The following is a 20,641-nucleotide window of genomic DNA, read 5'->3' on the forward strand; positions in this document are numbered from 1 at the left end:
AGTATGCAGCTGATAGCTGATATGGTATGTAGCTGATAGCTGATATGGTATGTAGCTGATATAGTATGTAGCTGATATAGTATGCAGCTGATAGTTGATATAGTATGCAGCTGATATAGTATGTAGCTGATATAGTATGTAGCTGATATAGTATGCAGCTGATATAGTATGCAGCTGATATAGTATGCAGCTGATATAGTATGCAGCTGATAGCTGATATGGTATGTAGCTGATATAGTATGTAGCTGATAGTTGATATAGTATGCAGCTGATATAGTATGTAGCTGATATAGTATGCAGCTGATATAGTATGCAGCTGATATAGTATGCAGCTGATATAGTATGCAGCTGATATAGTATGCAGCTGATAGCTGATATGGTATGCTGATATAGTATGCAGCTGATAGTTGATATAGTATGCAGCTGATATAGTATGTAGCTGATATAGTATGCAGCTGATATAGTATGCAGCTGATATAGTATGTAGCTGATATAGTATGCAGCTGATATAGTATGCAGCTGATATAGTATGCAGCTGATATAGTATGCAGCTGATAGCTGATATGGTATGTAGCTGATATAGTATGCAGCTGATAGTTGATATAGTATGCAGCTGATATAGTATGTAGCTGATATAGTATGCAGCTGATATAGTATGCAGCTGATATAGTATGCAGCTGATATAGTATGCGGCTGATATAGTATGCAGCTGATATAGTATGCAGCTGATAGCTGATATAGTATGCAGCTGATATAGTATGCAGCTGATATAGTATGTAGCTGATAGCTGATATAGTATGCAGCTGATATAGTATGTAGCTGATAGCTGATATAGTATGCAGCTGATATAGTATGTAGCTGATATAGTATGCAGCTGATATAGTATGCAGCTGATAGCTGATGTAGTATGTAGCTGATAGCTGATATACACTGCTCAAAAAAATAAAGGGAACACTTAAACAACACAATGTAACTCCAAGTCAATCACACTTCTGTGAAATCAAACTGTCCACTTATGCACATTTGTGGCCTGCTGGAGGTCATTTTGCAGGGCTCTGGCAGTGCTCCTCCTTGCACAAAGGCGGAGGTAGCGGTCCTGCTGCTGGGTTGTTGCCCTTCTACGGCCTTCTCCACGTCTCCTGATGTACTGGCCTGTCTCCTGGTAGCGCCTCCATGCTCTGGACACTACGCTGACAGACACAGCAAACCTTCTTGCCACAGCTCGCATTGATGTGCCATCCTGGATGAGCTGCACTACCTGAGCCACTTGTGTGGGTTGTAGACTCCGTCTCATGCTACCACTAGAGTGAGAGCACCGCCAGCATTCAAAAGTGACCAAAACATCAGCCAGGAAGCATAGGAACTGAGAAGTGGTCTGTGGTCACCACCTGCAGAATCACTCCTTTATTGGGGGTGTCTTGCTAATTGCCTATAATTTCCACCTTTTGTCTATTCCATTTGCACAACAGCATGTGAAATTTATTGTCACTCAGTGTTGCTTCCTAAGTGGACAGTTTGATTTCACAGAAGTGTGATTGACTTGGAGTTACATTGTGTTGTTTAAGTGTTCCCTTTATTTTTTTGAGCAGTGTAGTATGCAGCTGATATAGTATGTAGCTGATATAGTATGTAGCTGATATAGTATGTGGCTGATATAGTATGTGGCTGATATAGTATGTAGCTGATATAGTATGTAGCTGATATAGTATGTAGCTGATATAGTATGTAGCTGATAGCTGATATAGTATGTAGCTGATATAGTATGTGGCTGATATAGTATGCGGCTGATATAGTATGTGGCTGATATAGTATGTAGCTGATAGCTGATATAGTATGTAGCTGATATAGTATGTAGCTGATAGCTGATATAGTATGCAGCTGATATAGTATGTAGCTGATATAGTATGTAGCTGATAGCTGATATAGTATGCAGCTGATATAGTATGTAGCTGATATAGTTTGCAGCTGATATAGTATGCAGCTGATAGCTGATATAGTATGCAGCTGGTATAGTATGCAGCTGATAGCTGATATAGTATGCAGCTGGTATAGTATGCAGCTGATAGCTGATATAGTATGCAGCTGGTATAGTATGTAGCTGATAGCTGATATAGTATGTAGCTGATATAGTTTGCAGCTGATATAGTATGCAGCTGATAGCTGATATAGTATGCAGCTGGTATAGTATGTAGCTGATAGCTGATATAGTTTGCAGCTGATATAGTATGCAGCTGATAGCTGATATAGTATGTAGCTCATATAGTATGCAGCTGATAGCTGATATAGTATGTAGCTGATATAGTATGCAGCTGATATAGTATGCAGCTGGTATAGTATGTAGCTGATAGCTGATATAGTTTGCAGCTGATATAGTATGCAGCTGATAGCTGATATAGTTTGCAGCTGATATAGTATGCAGCTGATATAGTATGCAGCTGATAGCTGATATAGTATGCAGCTGGTATAGTATGTAGCTGATAGCTGATATAGTTTGCAGCTGATATAGTATGCAGCTGATAGCTGATATAGTATGTAGCTCATATAGTATGCAGCTGATAGCTGATATAGTATGTAGCTCATATAGTATGCAGCTGATAGCTGATATAGTATGCAGCTGGTATAGTATGTAGCTGATAGCTGATATAGTTTGCAGCTGATATAGTATGCAGCTGATAGCTGATATAGTTTGCAGCTGATATAGTATGCAGCTGATAGCTGATATAGTTTGCAGCTGATATAGTATGCAGCTGGTATAGTATGAGGCTGATGTATGCAGCAGATATATAGTATGCATGGATGCTGCATATGGTGTGCCTCAGCACAATGGGAACTAGGGATTACTCAACCATTGACTCATAACACTGGTGGTAATGACGTGGTGCTGGTTAAAGAAGCCTGACTATAGATTCATACTGTATAACACTGGTGGTAATTAGGGCTTTTAGGGAATTGCCAGGGACCTCACAGTACGATATGATCACGATACTTAGGTGCCGATACGATATGTATTGTGATTATCACGATTCTATATGCATTGCGATTTTCACGATTCTACATGTATTGTGATACTGAGATTTCTATTCCGATTTGATGTTCCAAACACATTGCTTACTATATCAGAGACGAGAGAGCCATGAGAGAACTAGTTTTGATCAGTCATCGAAAATAAGTGCTGAAAACATGTTGGCTGACTATTTAGAAAGAATAGAACAAGCTAGAGATGGAGAATTATCTAAGTTTTGACGCATGTACAGCTGCGTCAGAAAACCATGTTTTCTGACTAGCGCTAGCTAACGCTACCTAGCAAAACCATGTTTTCTTTTTTTTTTTTATCGATGCAAAGTATCAATATAATATTGTGATATGTAACTATCAATACCCTCCCCCATCCCCCATCACTACTAGTCAGGCTATGTTATGAAACGGCCTGGTATTTTTACAGCGGTGTGGTGCGTTATTTCTGCCCAGTGAAAAGATGTGATATGTAATCTAATATATTACGGTTGTTATACATTATCAGATGATGAGAGAGATATGCAGTTGGCTGTGTTTTGCTTGAGGCAGAGCTACGCTATCAGGTAAGGATCAAGTCTCCATTTCACGCTCCACTGCTCACAGCTAATCTGCAGATCGCTAGGCTACTGTACACTACCGCTTTAAAACACCCTCTGTGTGTTGGGTTCACTGAAACCTCTTAGAAAGCGGCCTCCCTCCACCGTCCACAATCCTAGAACAGACCTGGCTCTCCTGAGGACAGAGGGAGCTCATCCCTGGTCTCATGCTTTACTTTGGACCAGGGCCCATAGGGAATATGTAGTGCACTGCTTTGGACCAGGGCCCATAGGGAATATGTAGTGCACTGCTTTGGACCAGGGCCCATAGGGAATATGTAGTGCACTGCTTTGGACCAGGGCCCATAGGGAATATGTAGTGCACTGCTTTGGACCAGGGCCCATAGGGAATGGGATGTCATTTGAGACACATTCAAACATCCTTTAAAGGCGTCGGCGTGCTTCCCAGCCGAAAACCGTTCGTAAGACTTCATGCATATGTTATGATGACATTTTGTGATTTTTTTTGTTGTTGTTGTTTTGGACGGGTGAGTTTTTTTTTCAACTGTTCGTGTACACAACAGCTTTTTCTGGAGGCAAGCCGAAGTTCAGAGCCCAGTCTACGCCCCCTTTTTGTCGGTGATCGGTCAACAGTTGGGATCCTTCAATAAAGTCTTTGTTGTCATTCAACGAGAGACGACTGGTTTTCAGTTTTTTTTTTTTTTATTGAGAAACAAAAATTAACGCAACATGCAACAATTTCAGAGAGTTACAGTTCATATGATGAAATCAGTCAATTTAAATGAATTCGTTAGGCCCTAATCAATGGATTTCACATGACTGGGAATACAGATATATGCATCTGTTGGTCACAGATGCCTTAAAAAAAGGTAGGGGTGTGGATCAGAAAACCAGTCTGTATCTGGTGTGACCACCATTTGCCTCATGTAGTGTAACTTATCTCCTTGGCATAGAGTTGATCAGGCTGTTGATTGTGGCCTGTGGAATGTTGTCCCATTCCTCTTCAATGGCCGTGCAAAGATGCTGGATTTTGGCGGGAACTGGAACATGCTTCGTTACACGTCGATCCAGAGCATCCCAAACATGCTCAACGGGTGACATGTCTGGTTAGTGTGCAGGCTATAGAAGACCTGGGTCATTTTCAGCTTACAGGAGTAATGTACAGATCCTTGCGACGTGGGGCCGTGCAATATCATGCTGAAACATGAGGTGATGGCAGTGGCACTACAATGTGCTTTAAGATCTCTTCGCGATATCTCAGTGCATTCAAACTGCCATCGATTAAAATACAATTGTGTTCGTTGTCCATTGCTTATGCCTGCCCATATCATAACCCCACCGCCACCATGGGGCACTCTGTTCACAACGTTGACATCAGAAAACTGCTCGCCCACACGACGCTGTACACAGTTGTGAGGCTGGTTGGACGTAATGCCAAATTCTCTAAAACGACATTGGAGAGGCGGCTTATGGTAGAGAAATGCCACACCTGTCGTCAGGTGGATGGATTATCATGGCAAAGGATAAATGCTCACTAACAGGGATGTAAACAAATTTGTGCGCAACATTTAAGAGACATACGCTTTTTGTGTTTGTGGAAAATGTCTGTGATCATTTATTTCAGCTCATGAAACATCGGACCAACACTATACATGTTTGTTTTTGTTCAGTGTAAAATTGTGCAAATAAAATATTTATGGGAAAAATGTCAATGTATGACATTTCTTGAGTTATCTTAAGATTCGGGCTATTTTGAGGAAGTATATACTGGCTACGGCGTCTCAAAATGGACAACCAGTACTATTGCCACTTTTCTCAGTTTTCAAGTGAAGGTATTTTAAAAGAGGTCTGCTTACTGCTCTCCAAGCAGCCACCTCCCCTTCTTCTTAAACAACTACTTATAAATCCTGAATAGGCATTTTATTTTACTGGTGTATTTCTGTAGTGTTTATTGTTAACACATCTACGTGTTAGTTCTGGCACTGGGGGAGGACTGTCCTAGATCTGTCTGGGAGGAAGGGAGGGAGGGAACATAACAAAGGAAGGATGTAAAAGGCCTTTTCTGAGAAAAGAATTGCCCCTTTTTTTTTTTGACGGTTGCCTGGTGGTTTAGGGTGGTGGTTAGCTAGCGGCTGTAAGAGTCGAGGAGGGCGTCTGTGAAACAATAAGCCTTTTCTAATGTGAGGTAACACCATCACCCTGGTATCTAGTGGGGGTGGAGGGAAGAGATTTGTGCTTCTGGCTCAGCCATTATATTGTGTTGCTTTTCAATGCAGGCCCTCAGCTTGTTCCCTCCACTACCTCCACCACACACACACACACACACAACCATCTGCTCCTAGATGGGCTTGGAGAGGAGGGCGCCTGCCTGCAACCAGATCAACTAAACCATGTATGCGGAGAAATGGTTTTGCGTGCTGACCTAATGGCCTTGTTACTGGGATCCCTTCTCTTTTTTTGAAGATGTCCTCCGCTTCTTTGAAGATGTCCTCCGCTTCTTTTGAAGATGTCCTCCGCTTCTTTTGAAGATGTCCTCCGCTTCTTTGAAGATGTCCTCCGCTTCTTTGACGATGTCCTCCGCTTCTTTGACGATGTCCTCCGCTTCTTTGAAGATTACTTCCGCTTCTTTGAAGATGTCCTCCGCTTCTTTGACGATGTCCTCCGCTTCTTTGACGATGTCCTCCGCTTCTTTGAAGATTACTTCCGCTTCTTTGAAGATGTCCTCCGCTTCTTTGAAGATGTCCTCCGCTTCTTTGACGATGTCCTCCGCTTCTTTGAAGATGAGCTCCGCTTCTTTGAAGATGTCCTCCGCTTCTTTGAAGATGACCTCCGCTTCTTTGACGATGTCCTCCGCTTCTTTGACGATGTCCTCCGCTTCTTTGAAGATGTCCTCCGCTTCTTTGAAGATGACCTCCGCTTCTTTGACGATGTCCTCCGCTTCTTTGACGATGTCCTCCGCTTCTTTGAAGATGTCTGTCGTTGTGGTTGTGGTTCTGTGTGCTGTTGGTTTGAAACCTCGGCGCTATCAGTCCTACAGTTACATCTGTTTGTGCTAGTTTGTTTCCTGCGTTTAGTGTCAGTTCCCTAGAGATAAAATATAGGTCTAATCTATTAAATTCTGTGTTGTAAACATGGTATTGTTTCTACTGAAGTGGTTTGAGAATGGAGGACGACAGTGTTCCTGTGAATAAGGTCTGTTTTCTCTCTTCCAGTTTGAATTGACTAAATGGTACAGGGCAGTTGTGAATACAGGCTGTTTTCTCTCTTCCAGTTTGATAGGCATCCTATATCCTACACAGTGCACAATTATTTTAAAGTTGTCTACTACGTAGGTGATAGGGTCCTATTTGGGAGTGCACACTCAGATTTCACTATTAGTTTTGTCACAGCAGCAGATGTTCCCTCTCTATATCTGATTAACAAACAAACAAACAAAGGCTTTGCTGCTACTGTCAACAACACCTAGCAGTAACAACCAACAGTCTTTGTTTTGTGTATAGGGGGCATTGGTGAGCCTTTCGTTAAGCATTCCCTCGACAAGACGTAGGATTTCTCTAGTGATGATGAAATCTCATGTGTTTCTGTGTGTTTGTCCTGACAGTATCTTCTCTGGTGGGGTTTAAATACGAATGTTGTCATAATGTTGTGTAGATGTCATGACAAACAATAGACTTATCTTCTCTGGTGGGGTTTAGATACTAATGTTATCATAATGTTGTGTAGATGTCATGACAAACAATAGACTTATCTTCTCTGGTGGTGTTTAGATGCTAATGTTATCATAATGTTGTGTAGATGTCTTGTCATGACAAACAATACACTTATCTTCTCTGGTGGGGTTTAGATGCTAATGTTATCATAATGTTGTGTAGATGTCTTGTCATGACAAACAATAGACTTATCTTCTCTCGTGGGGTTTAGATGCTAATGTTATCATAATGTTGTGTAGATGTCTTCTCCTGACAAACAATAGACTTATCTTCTCTGGTGGGGTTTAGATGCTAATGTTATCATAATGTTGTGTAGATGTCATGACAAACAATAGACTTATCTTCTCTGGTGGTGTTTAGATACTAATGTTATCATAATGTTGTGTAGATGTCATGACAAACAATATACTTATCTTCTCTGGTGGGGTTTAGATGCTAATGTTATCATAATGTTGTGTAGATGTCTTGTCATGACAAACAATAGACTTATCTTCTCTGGTGGGGTTTAGATGCTAATGTTATCATAATGTTGTGTAGATGTCATGACAAACAGACTTATCTTCTCTGGTGGGGTTTAGATGCTAATGTTATCATAATGTTGTGTAGATGTCTTGTCATGACAAACAATAGACTTATCTTCTCTCGTGGGGTTTAGATGCTAATGTTATCATAATGTTGTGTAGATGTCTTGTCATGACAAACATACTTATCTTCTCTGGTGGGGTTTAGATACTAATGTTATCATAATGTTGTGTAGATGTCATGACAAACAATAGACTTATCTTCTCTGGTGGTGTTTAGATGCTAATGTTATCATAATGTTGTGTAGATGTCTTGTCATGACAAACAATACACTTATCTTCTCTGGTGGGGTTTAGATGCTAATGTTATCATAATGTTGTGTAGATGTCTTGTCATGACAAACAATAGACTTATCTTCTCTGGTGGGGTTTAGATGCTAATGTTATCATAATGTTGTGTAGATGTCTTGTCATGACAAACAATAGACTTATCTTCTCTCGTGGGGTTTAGATGCTAATGTTATCATAATGTTGTGTAGATGTCTTGTCATGACAAACATACTTATCTTCTCTGGTAGGGTTTAGATGCTAATGTTATCATAATGTTGTGTAGATGTCTTCTCCTGACAAACAATATACTTATCTTCTCTGGTGGGGTTTAGATGCTAATGTTATCATAATGTTGTGTAGATGTCATGACAAACAATAGACTTATCTTCTCTGGTGGTGTTTAGATACTAATGTTATCATAATGTTGTGTAGATGTCATGACAAACAATATACTTATCTTCTCTGGTGGGGTTTAGATGCTAATGTTATCATAATGTTGTGTAGATGTCTTGTCATGACAAACAATAGACTTATCTTCTCTGGTGGGGTTTAGATGCTAATGTTATCATAATGTTGTGTAGATGTCATGACAAACAGACTTATCTTCTCTGGTGGGGTTTAGATGCTAATGTTATCATAATGTTGTGTAGATGTCTTGTCATGACAAACAATAGACTTATCTTCTCTCGTGGGGTTTAGATGCTAATGTTATCATAATGTTGTGTAGATGTCTTGTCATGACAAACATACTTATCTTCTCTGGTAGGGTTTAGATGCTAATGTTATCATAATGTTGTGTAGATGTCTTCTCCTGACAAACAATAGACTTATCTTCTCTGGTGGGGTTTAGATGCTAATGTTATCATAATGTTGTGTAGATGTCTTGTCATGACAAACATACTTATCTTCTCTGGTAGGGTTTAGATGCTAATGTTATCATAATGTTGTGTAGATGTCTTCTCCTGACAAACAATAGACTTATCTTCTCTGGTGGGGTTTAGATGCTAATGTTATCATAATGTTGTGTAGATGTCATGACAAACAATAGACTTATCTTCTCTGGTGGTGTTTAGATACTAATGTTATCATAATGTTGTGTAGATGTCATGACAAACAATATACTTATCTTCTCTGGTGGGGTTTAGATGCTAATGTTATCAAAATGTTGTGTAGATGTCTTGTCATGACAAACAATACACTTATCTTCTCTGGTGGGGTTTAGATGCTAATGTTATCATAATGTTGTGTAGATGTCTTGTCATGACAAACAATAGACTTATCTTCTCTCGTGGGGTTTAGATGCTAATGTTATCATAATGTTGTGTAGATGTCTTGTCATGACAAACATACTTATCTTCTCTGGTAGGGTTTAGATGCTAATGTTATCATAATGTTGTGTAGATGTCTTCTCCTGACAAACAATAGACTTATCTTCTCTGGTGGGGTTTAGATGCTAATGTTATCATAATGTTGTGTAGATGTCATGACAAACAATAGACTTATCTTCTCTGGTGGTGTTTAGATACTAATGTTATCATAATGTTGTGTAGATGTCATGACAAACAATATACTTATCTTCTCTGGTGGGGTTTAGATGCTAATGTTATCATAATGTTGTGTAGATGTCTTGTCATGACAAACAATATACTTATCTTCTCTGGTGGGGTTTAGATGCTAATGTTATCATAATGTTGTGTAGATGTCATGACAAACAGACTTATCTTCTCTGGTGGGGTTTAGATGCTAATGTTATCATAATGTTGTGTAGATGTCTTGTCATGACAAACAATAGACTTATCTTCTCTGGTGGGGTTTAGATACTAATGTTATCATAATGTTGTGTAGATGTCATGACAAACAGACTTATCTTCTCTGGTGGGGTTTAGATGCTAATGTTATCATAATGTTGTGTAGATGTCTTGTCATGAAAAACAATAGACTTATCTTCTCTGGTGGGGTTTAGATACTAATGTTATCATAACGTTGTGATCAGATGATGGTTTAGCTAGGTGTAACGTCTGTGTTGTAAGGTGTGTGTCTGTGAAAACAATCACATGACCTCTGCCTCTCCTTTAAAATGCTGGATGGATGTACGTCAAATCAATGACAATTCCCTTTCCTAGAGGCTAAAGATACTAGCAAGTACTTCAGATCAGCCACTTATAGTAGTAATAGTGTAGTAGTAATGTAGTAGGAATGTAGTTGTAGTATTGTCGTAGTAATATCGTAGTAGTAGTAATAATATCGCCATAGTGGTAGTAGTAAAAATATATATTAAAAGGAGATTTAAAAGCCTGGTTCTCTGGTGAAACTCAAAGTCGATTCATGATAGCATTAGGACCATCCCAAATGGCTCCCTATGTGGTGTACTTTATAACGAATAGGGTGCCGTTTGAGACGCCAGCCAGCTCTACCCTCCGTTGTCAATGACACCTAGGGAGAAGTCGGTCCAACAGCCCGCCCGCCCTTGCGATAACGCTGCTCTCTCAAGAGCAGCTCGTTTAGAGGGGGGGGATCGTGGGTAGAGGAGCTTTAAACACAACCCCGCCTTTTTCTTCAGGAGCTGGGGGCTGGATCGAGGTGGATAAAAGTCCTTAAAGGGGTTTCCTATTGCGTTGAGAAATAATACGTCAGTTAATTTTGTAGGCTACTATCTGTTGTGCTGTTGGGAGAAATGGTTTCCTCCACCACAGCAACTAGCTAGACTGCTGTGTATTAAATGTGTATGTTATGTTTGAGTTCCTCTAACCTATCGTTGCCACGGTACTGCCGTTACCTCTTGAACTAACTTTCAAATGGAGCCTAAAAATAGGACTTCTTAGCACGTTGCTTTTGATTCGCTGAGTGAAATAGGTTGTTGCTTGTCAGGTCAGTGAATTCAAGGAACAGGCGGAGTAGAGGTGTGTGTTTGTGTGTGTCCTACACCCTTGCTTCCTGTGCTGCTGTTGTTGGACTCCAGGTTGGATATCACATGACATCAGACTAGATTAGACTAAGTCATGTATTGAAACTGACACACGCTGCTAATCTCAACGTCATCATGCTTAATGCTACATAAAATGGCCTCTGAGGATCTAGGGCCCCCCCCATAATGTTAACCACTGTTACCCTATTCCCTTCACAGTGCACTACTTTTGATCATTTGATGAGAGGCCTATGGGCTTGGGTCAAAAGTAGGGCACCAATTTTGGACGTGTTTCGCTGTATTTATTCACACTACTACTGATCTGTATTCATGGGACTGTTTCGTTCTGAAATGCTTCTGCAACTAAATCCCAGCCTCAAATCCTTGCCAATCGTATTTTGTTCGATCAGAGGATTGTGAAGTGGTAGTCATTCCCAGCTTCAGCTAACATACTGAGGCTAATCTCTCAGAACATGCTGTCATGTTATTGGCTCAGTATTGTTGTTAGATTTAGGCTACATAAAAACATTTTTTGGGGGGATGGGTGGGGTTGTATTGTTAAATAAGTTTTTATATATATATATAATAATTTTTAACCATGTAATAATGACTAAACGTGATAAACTACGAACAGCTTTGTCCTTCCAGATAGTCACTAGTCAGTTAAAACCTGACTGCCAATTATGGGATGTTTATCCTGTGCCAGGTTTGGAATAAACCACGGCGTTGGGAGATTAATGTGCGAGAGAGTAATGGGGGAGTGATTTAGAATGAATAAACCATCATGAAGCCTTAAAAGCCTAGAGGAGGAGGAGGGCCTGTGAGTGAGTGTGTGTGTGTGTGTGTGTGTGCTTTTTAAGTGTGTGTGTCCATGTCTCTGTGTGTGTGTGGCAGTGTTTAGTAATTGAAACCTGCTGTGTGTGGGGGGGGGGGGGGGGTGTGGAGAGGGGGGTGATGTGCTAACTGCTAATAGAGCCATCACATTGAGGTTACCAGGAGGATGTCCCAGAAGACACCCTATTCCCTAATATACAGGGCACTAATTTAGACCAGGGCCCAAATACGGTACAGTATGACGCTAGGCAGAAACTGATTCTCCGATAGAAGTCTCCGATCACGCTTTGTGGGCGACGTCATGGCGACATAGGCTAGCTAAGCTCACGGGCAGAAACACCTCATCGGATCTAACGGTCGCTTCGCGCCGAACTGTGCATGCAGTTAAGTCGAACGCCTCTGGGGGTTTTAAAAGATATATATATATATTTTTTTTTTAACTCTGTGGTTCAGAGGTCTCATTGAAACATGTTCTGAAGATGGAATGGGTTTATTGAAGAGCTGCTGGCTGCCTGGCTGGCTGTGTGTCTGCTAGGCTAGCCTTGTGACTCCATTACAGTAATGTGACTGGGGAAGTAGCTACTATTATCTCAGACCCTGAAGGCCACCTTCTCTTTCTCCCTCCTTCCCCCCCACCCCGCCTCCTGCTGCCTTTTTCCCTCCATTTTGTTTTGTTTTTTTGTTCTGCCCGGAGGATCGTGGTGATTGATGTGGAATTGCTTCCAGCCTCACCTGCCCCTTCACACCCTCCACAGTACTGTTCTCTCAGAGTATTCAGTCACCAAGGCAACCGTTTATATCAGTCACACTGAGAGTCTGCTGGGTGTTTTCTCACTACAGCCCGTCAATACATTACATTATAACAGTTCATTATTATGGAACGTGCTACATCGGGGTGGCAGGTAGCCTCGTGGTTAGAGCGTTGGGCCAGTAACCGAAAGGTTGCTAGATCGAATCCCCGAGCTGACAAGGTACAAATGTGTCGTTGTGCCCCTGAACAAGGCAGTTAACCCACTGTTCCTAGGCCGTCATTGTAGATAATAATTTGTTCTTAGGTGACTTGCCTAGTTAAATAAAGGTTAAATGATTAAAAAAAATGTATAACAGTTCATTATCATAGAACATGCTACATTATAACAGGTCATTAAATATAACATATTACATTATAACATTATAACATAACAGGTCATTAAATATAACATATTACATTAACATTATAACATAACAGGTCATTAAATATAACATATTACATTATAACATTATAACATAACAGTTCATTAAATATAACATATTACATTATAACAGTTCATTAAATATAACATATTACATTATAACAGTTCATTAAATATAACATATTGCATTATAACATAACAGTTCATTAAATATAACATATTACATTATAACAGTTCATTAAATATAACATATTACATTATAACATAACAGTTCATTAAATATAACATATTACATTATAACATAACAGTTCATTATTATAGAACATGCTACATTATAACATAACAGTTCATTAAATATAACATATTACATTAACATAACAGCAGTTCATTAAATATAACATTATAACATAACAGTTCATTAAATATAACATGCTACATTATAACATAACAGTTCCTGTTTCAGCCACTATTTTTCCCCACTCTAATTCAGTTTGGTAATTTATGAGAATTTGTCTCGTTTTTGAGACAATTACTGGGGGGAAAAAGCCTATTTTTTTTGCTCAGAAAACAGGCCATTTACTAAAGACAGAAACCAAACATTTGCAAATGTTTAAATCCTTATTTCAGATGAAGGGTGTTATTGAACTGATCTGAATAGTGTAGCCTAGCCTATATGAAGTTTCTGTGGTTAGGTGTCTATAGCACCTGTGGTGGGTCTCGCAGAGCTGGGATTAGGTCTACAGCCGCAGTTTCACAGCATAGTTCCTGTCCCCTCACACCCCCAGGACAGACCTGTGATACAGTTAGGTCTACAGCCGCAGTATCACAGCATAGTTCCTGTCCCCTCACACCCCCAGGACAGACCTGTGATACAGTTAGGTCTACAGCCGCAGTTTCACAGCATAGTTCCTGTCCCCTCACACCCCCAGGACAGACCTGTGATACAGTTAGGTCTACAGCCGCAGTTTCACAGCATAGTTCCTGTCCCCTCACACCCCCAGGACAGACCTGTGATACAGTTAGGTCTACAGCCGCAGTTTCACAGCATAGTTCCTGTCCCCTCACACCCCCAGGACAGACCTGTGATACAGTTAGGTCTACAGCCGCAGTTTCACAGCATAGTTCCTGTCCCCTCACACCCCCAGGACAGACCTGTGATACAGTTAGGTCTACAGCCGCAGTTTCACAGCATAGTTCCTGTCCCCTCACACCCCCAGGACAGACCTGTGATACAGTTAGGTCTACAGCCGCAGTTTCACAGCATAGTTCCTGTCCCCTCACACCCCCAGGACAGACCTGTGATACAGACACCCACAAGGGTGAGAGATGGATTTTGGTCCGTGTACTGTGTGTGTCTCTGTATATAAGGTGTGTGTGTGTGTCTCTCCTGTGTGTATAAGGTGTGTGTGTCTCTGTATATAAGGTGTGTGTGTGTCTTCTGTGTGTGTGTCTCTGTATATAAGTGTGTGTGTGTCTTCTGTGTGTACAAGGTGTGTGTGTGTGTCTCTGTATATAAGTGTGTGTGTGTGTGTATATAAGGTGTTTGTGTCTCTACGGCCCAGCGGTCGTCGTGGTAACTCATCATTAGGTGATTAATAGTAGCCGTGGCGACTGCTGGGCTGTAATCAACCCTGGTGTTTGTGTTGAAGCTGAAAACAAGAGCAGCTGCCCTGTCAGTTGGTGTACAACAAACACACACACACACACGCAGTAACACACTGCGTACACTCACACACGTAAATGCGCACACGCACACGCACGCTCTCCAGATAACAAGCTGCGGGTCATGTCGAGGAAGAGTCGTACTCTTATCAACCATGTCACTGTATTCTGTCAAAAGCCACTCCTCTCATCCTCTGGTTTCTCTCATTCATCATTCATCCATCCTGTAAACGCTATGCATGAACTATTTATATGTGATCTCAGGGGACTGTAATAACTATTTATAGGTGATCTCAGGGGGACTGTAATAACTATTTATATGTGATCTCAGGGGGACTGTAATAACTATTTATAGGTGATCTCAGGGGACTGTAATAACTATTTATAGGTGATCTCAGGGGACTGTAATAACTATTTCTAGGTGATCTCAGGGGGACTGTAATAACTATTTCTAGGTGATCTCAGGGGGACTGTAATAACTATTTATATGTGATCTCAGGGGGACTGTAATAACTATTTCTAGGTGATCTCAGGGGGACTGTAATAACTATTTATAGGTGATCTCAGGGGGACTGTAATAACTATTTATAGGTGATCTCAGGGGGACTGTAATAACTATTTATATGTGATCTCAGGGGGACTGTAATAACTATTTATATGTGATCTCAGGGGGACTGTAATAACTATTTATAGGTGATCTCAGGGGGACTGTAATAACTATTTCTAGGTGATCTCAGGGGGACTGTAATAACTATTTCTAGGTGATCTCAGGGGACTGTAATAACTATTTATAGGTGATCTCAGGGGGACTGTAATAACTATTTCTAGGTGATCTCAGGGGGACTGTAATAACTATTTCTAGGTGATCTCAGGGGGACTGTAATAACTATTTCTGGGTGATCTCGGGGGACTCATAAACCGCACTCCCGGTGTTTATATTGGGTTAAAACAATACATTCAAAAGATCCATAAATGTATAATTCTTGTTCAATTTATTCTACATTGAGTTTTTTCTTTGGTTATTTTTAAGCTATCTGGAATTAATGCGTAAACTTAAGCTTTCGGGCCTAATTTTATGCTCGCCAAATAAGCCTACAAAAAATAACCCTTAATCACCAAACGCTTTTGGGAACGGACAGAGCAATTTCATGTCTATCCACTGACATGAGAAGGACAATGTCCTGTTGTTTAATTCAAATATGAGAAAATCTGCGAAATGGAGAGAGTTGAAAATAAAGAGAAGGGAGAACCAGAAAAGTTATGTTTGGGAAAGATGTGTTGAAATGATAACGCAGGAGGATAACAGTGCCTATGTTGTGTGGTGAGTGAGGCGCTATACAAATTCAACAGTCACAAGACGGGAACTTCAAATAGTCTTATGGGACGTCAAATGGAATTGTAACCAAGTGTTCAGATGGGTTAAATGGAAACTGAAATCTGAACACAGACTGTAGGCCTATAAGCTCTATCTGCATTTTTGAATGAGCAGTTAGGGGCCGTCTGTAGAGTTGCTGCCCCCAATGCGTCATAAAAGCTGATAGTATTTCAACCACAAAATATGTATCTTATCAGAAACACACTGGGTTGTTTTCACAGCTTTTTATTTCCTCATAACCGGTCAAACTGATGTCATTTGGACATTTTGCCCAGAATTTTTTATTTTTTTTTCTTCCCCCAAATGTTTTAATTTGAAGTGTTATTGCATTTTCTCTCCGGTGCTTAAACGTCTTTGCTCCACAAAACAAGCAGACATGACAGAGAAACAATGTCAACTAGATTGAAGCATTCGTTCTATAATGTATGACATTATTCTGGTGAGTAAGAGTTTATTTAGTCTTCTAGGTTAACATATAATGACAGAATAGAACAGAACATGCGACGTAGTCTGTCATTTTCCGGGACCGATTTTGGCTCGTGAGCACTACTTTCAGAACTACTGGCTAAAAAGTATACATAAGTACAGGACAATCCCTTTTAATTGAAACCATAACAAAGCAGAACCCCACCCCTGTTTTGGTAAACAGCTGAGGGATGGGCCTGGAGAAATGTAACCGCTCTCAAATTCAGTGTGTAATCTTTTATTTAACTAGGCAAGTCCGTTAAAAACATATTCTTATTTACAATGACGGCCTACCGGGGAACAGTGGGTTAAACTGCCTTGTTCAGGGGCAGAACGACAGATTTTTACCTTGTCAGCTCTGGGATTCGATGAAGCAACCTTTCGGTTACTGGCCCAACGGTAGGCAGAGCTATGGATACAATGACTGACCATTCATGAGATCAACATTTTATAGTTTTAGCAATTGTTTTGAGGATATACTATGTTAACATTTACATTGTTTACAAACACTAGAGTAAAACAAGCTTATATTGGCTTGTGAAGGGGTGGGTACGACAGTTGAACTACGCTCACAAGGCATTTACACGTTATATTATTCAAGAATCAATGAATATGTATCATTCATGTAGTCCAAAAATGGATGTAACAATTAAGCATTCTAGCTTCAAAGACATGTTCCGGAACTTAGAGCAACTAGTATTTATTTATTTATTTTATTTGTTTACTCCCACTTTCTTCTGGATGAGTCATTATGTAGTGCAGAATTGCTGTTTTACCTCAACTAGACCAGGATTCCCTAGTTTGAAAGTGACTTTCTGGAAGCATTTTTCCCACACGTGGGCCAGCACCCTGGCAATTTGAGTTTCTGCCAATGTGCTGCAGCCTCTTGCCATTTGAGTAACCGCTGCTAGCAAGATGCACACACAGCCGAATGAGCAATGTCGCGGTGCACATATGTGACATAATACATAATTGTCTGGGACCACTTTTGGCTTGCGAGCGCAAATTTTAGAACAAGTGACAAAAAATATATAAAAGTACCGGAGAATCTCTTACATGGGATTAGACATGACTAGGAGACAGCTGCAGATTAGCAACACGACATGACTAGGAGACAGCAGCAGATTAGCGACATGACTAGGAGACAGCAGCAGATTAGCAACACGACATGACTAGGAGACAGCTGCAGATTAGCAACACGACATGACTAGGAGACAGCTGCAGATTAGCAACACGACATGACTAGGAGACAGCAGCAGATTAGCAACACGACATGACTAGGAGACAGCAGCAGATTAGCAACACGACATGACTAGGAGACAGCAGCAGATTAGCAACACGACATGACTAGGAGACAGCAGCAGATTAGCAACACGACAGGACTAGGAGACAGCAGCAGATTAGCAACACGACATGACTAGGAGACAGCAGCAGATTAGCAACACGACATGACTAGGAGACAGCAGCAGATTAGCAACACGACATGACTAGGAGACAGCAGCAGATTAGCAACACGACATGACTAGGAGACAGCAGCAGATTAGCAACACGACAGGACTAGGAGACAGCAGCAGATTAGCAACACGACATGACTAGGAGACAGCAGCAGATTAGCAACACGACATGACTAGGAGACAGCAGAAGATTAGCAACACGACATGACTAGGAGACAGCAGCAGATTAGCAACACGACAGGACTAGGAGACAGCAGCAGATTAGCAACACGACATGACTAGGAGACAGCAGCAGATTAGCAACACGACATGACTAGGAGACAGCAGCAGATTAGCAACACGACATGACTAGGAGACAGCAGCAGATTAGCAACACGACATGACTAGGAGACAGCAGCAGATTAGCAACACGACATGACTAGGAGACAGCTGCAGATTAGCAACACGACATGACTAGGAGACAGCAGCAGATTAGCAACACGACATGACTAGGAGACAGCTGCAGATTAGCAACACGACATGACTAGGAGACAGCAGCAGATTAGCAACACGACATGACTAGGAGACAGCAGCAGATTAGCAACACGACATGACTAGGAGACAGCAGCAGATTAGCAACACGACATGACTAGGAGACAGCAGCAGATTAGCAACACGACATGACTAGGAGACAGCAGCAGATTAGCAACACGACATGACTAGGAGACAGCAGCAGATTAGCAACACGACATGACTAGGAGACAGCAGCAGATTAGCAACACGACATGACTAGGAGACAGCAGCAGATTAGCAACACGACATGACTAGGAGACAGCAGCAGATTAGCAACACGACATGACTAGGAGACAGCAGCAGATTAGCAACACGACATGACTAGGAGACAGCAGCAGATTAGCAACACGACATGACTAGGAGACAGCAGCAGATTAGCAACACGACATGACTAGGAGACAGCAGCAGATTAGCAACACGACATGACTAGGAGACAGCAGCAGATTAGCAACACGACATGACTAGGAGACAGCAGCAGATTAGCAACACGACATGACTAGGAGACAGCAGCAGATTAGCAACACGACATGACTAGGAGACAGCAGCAGATTAGCAACACGACATGACTAGGAGACAGCAGCAGATTAGCAACACGACATGACTAGGAGACAGCAGCAGATTAGCAACACGACATGACTAGGAGACAGCAGCAGATTAGCAACACGACATGACTAGGAGACAGCAGCAGATTAGCAACACGACATGACTAGGAGACAGCAGCAGACTAGCAACACGACATGACTAGGAGACTGCAGCAGATTAGCAACACGACATGACTAGGAGACAGCTGCAGATTAGCAACACGACATGACTAGGAGACAGCAGCAGATTAGCAACACGACATGACTAGGAGACAGCAGCAGATTAGCAACACGACATGACTAGGAGACAGCAGCAGATTAGCAACACGACATGACTAGGAGACAGCAGCAGATTAGCAACACGACATGACTAGGAGACAGCAGCAGATTAGCAACACGACATGACTAGGAGACAGCAGCAGACTAGCAACACGACATGACTAGGAGACTGCAGCAGATTAGCAACACGACATGACTAGGAGACAGCTGCAGATTAGCAACACGACATGACTAGGAGACAGCAGCAGATTAGCAACACGACATGACTAGGAGACAGCAGCAGATTAGCAACACGACATGACTAGGAGACAGCAGCAGATTAGCTCTGTAGCAGCTCCCCCCCCCCCCCCCTCCCCTGGTACTCGTCTGTCAGGTAAGAGCCCAGTAGAGGCCTCTAGACTGTGGGCTCTGTAGCAGCTCCCTCTCCCCTCCCCTCCCCTGGTACTCGTCTGTCAGGTAAGAGCCCAGTAGAGGCCTCTAGACTGTGGGCTCTGTAGCAGCTCCCCCTCCCCTCCCCTCCCCTGGTACTCGTCTGTCAGGTAAGAGCCCAGTAGAGGCCTCTAGACTGTGGGCTCTGTAGCAGCTCCCCCTCCCCTCCCCTGGTACTCGTCTGTCAGGTAAGAGCCCAGTAGAGGCTTCTAGACTGTGGGCTCTGTAGCAGCTCCCCCCCACTCCCCTCCCCTGGTACTCGTCTGTCAGGGAAGAGCCCAGTAGAGGCCTCTAGACTGTGGGCTCTGTAGCAGATCCCCTCCCCTGGTACTCATCTGTCAGGGAAGAGCCCAGTAGAGGCCTCTAGACTGTGGGCTCTGTAGCAGATCCCCTCCCCTGGTACTCATCTGTCAGGGAAGAGCCCAGTAGAGGCCTCTAGACTGTGGGCTCTGTAGCAGCTCCCCCCCACTCCCCTCCCCTGGTACTCATCTGTCAGGGAAGAGCCCAGTAGAGGCTTCTAGACTGTGGGCTCTGTAGCAGCTCCCCCCCCCCCCTGGTACTCGTCTGTCAGGGAAGAGCCCAGCGGTATGCTGCACAAAGAAAGCCTGTAGAACTAATGTGTGTACCAAATGGTGCCCTATTCCCTATATAGTGCACTACTTTTGACCAGAGCCCTACTTTTGACCAGAGCCCTATTCCCTATATAGTGCACTACTTTTGACCAGAGCCCAGCTCCTGACAGAAAGGCGATCTTGGCATGTTGAATTATTATCCTGTCCATTAATGTCCCTTTTTCCTGT

At 42.0% G+C, this 20,641-nt stretch overlaps 1 protein-coding gene across 5 annotated transcripts in view; it reads left to right on the plus strand.

Annotated features, from left to right (window-relative positions):
• The window catches only part of LOC139543128 (arginine-glutamic acid dipeptide repeats protein-like), a 350,494-nt gene that overhangs the window by 117,670 nt on the left and 212,183 nt on the right, over positions 1 to 20,641 (plus strand). The window lies entirely within an intron of this gene.

The sequence above is a fragment of the Salvelinus alpinus genome, chromosome 17 (assembly GCF_045679555.1).
Source record: "Salvelinus alpinus chromosome 17, SLU_Salpinus.1, whole genome shotgun sequence".
NCBI classification, from domain to species: Eukaryota; Metazoa; Chordata; class Actinopteri; order Salmoniformes; family Salmonidae; genus Salvelinus; species Salvelinus alpinus.